Genomic DNA, 1023 nt, shown 5'->3' on the forward strand with positions numbered 1-1023 from the left:
GACTCCAGGGTCTAAAACTTCCAATGCAGGCCAGACAGCTTGCACCAACAGATGACCTGTTTAGCTGGTACAATTGTCTATAAAACTTATTTGTTTTTAAATTTTTAGCATCACTTGACTTTCCAGTTGCTCAGGTGGCCCACCATAGGCTATTGCCATCAAATTTGATAACTTCAATCAGTTAAGTTACAGCATGGCCTCTTGAGATTGAAACACCATTTTTATAGAGTCCCTTGGTCCTGGTCATCGTACATCCAAAGTTCTATCTCAGTCAGTCTAGTGTGGAAGAAATAGCACTCAGAATTGCTCTGGTTCTTGACATGCCACACCTCAAAGTCCAGATGCTGTGAGCAAAGCAGTGCTTTCTCATTGTGATGTCTGAGGCAAAATAACATAATCGATTAAGTATACAGCCTGATAGGCAGATTTGATCATGCTATCAAAATCATATGTCTGTTTCCAAGGTACTCTTTAGTGTAATTTGGTCTCCCAAGAACAATCTCATGACGTGCTATAATTATACTGGAACTATAGCAGCTTCTGACTTGGTCTTCCGGGTGCCTTATGTTACACAGTCGGGTCAATGTTGCAGCAGCCGATGCTCCCTAGAAGCAGACATTAACTGGTAAGAACCCACAAATGATCAACATTAGTAACATTCATTTAATATCTCAAACATTAAGGCCACTTTTAATACCTCTAAGTTATTTGTATACCTCTTCTATTTAAAAACCTTTCTTGCAACATTACCTAAAGATCATATCATTTGGAGGGTGTTCAAGTGTATGAGTGTCTAATACATCATTGCAGTTCCTGTAGCAGCCTGTGGGCAGGCAGGTGTGGTGGTGTAACAGTTAAATGATCGACTTTTAACCTATAGGTTGACAGGTTGAATCTACCCAGTGATACCCTGGGGTGGGGAACCTGACAATCTGCCCCCTTAAAGATGCAACTCCCACCCACTGCCATTGAGTTGATTCTGACTCAGAGTGATCCTACAGCAGCGGTTCTCAACCTGTGGGT

The 1023-nt window shown here is 41.6% G+C and overlaps 1 protein-coding gene across 1 annotated transcript in view; it reads right to left on the bottom strand.

Annotated features, from left to right (window-relative positions):
• Nucleotides 1–26: 26 nt before the first annotated feature.
• SPATA1 (spermatogenesis associated 1) overlaps nucleotides 27–1023 on the bottom strand; it is a 62125-nt gene continuing 61128 nt past the window's right edge. The window contains exon 14 of the mRNA XM_045292119.1: nucleotides 27–605. The gene's annotated coding sequence lies outside the window, so the exon portion shown is untranslated. The remainder of the gene's footprint in view (nucleotides 606–1023) is intronic.

The sequence above is a fragment of the Echinops telfairi genome, unplaced genomic scaffold (assembly GCF_000313985.2).
Source record: "Echinops telfairi isolate 266 unplaced genomic scaffold, ASM31398v2 ScPeMD7_443;HRSCAF=831, whole genome shotgun sequence".
In the NCBI taxonomy this organism is placed as follows: domain Eukaryota; kingdom Metazoa; phylum Chordata; class Mammalia; order Afrosoricida; family Tenrecidae; genus Echinops; species Echinops telfairi.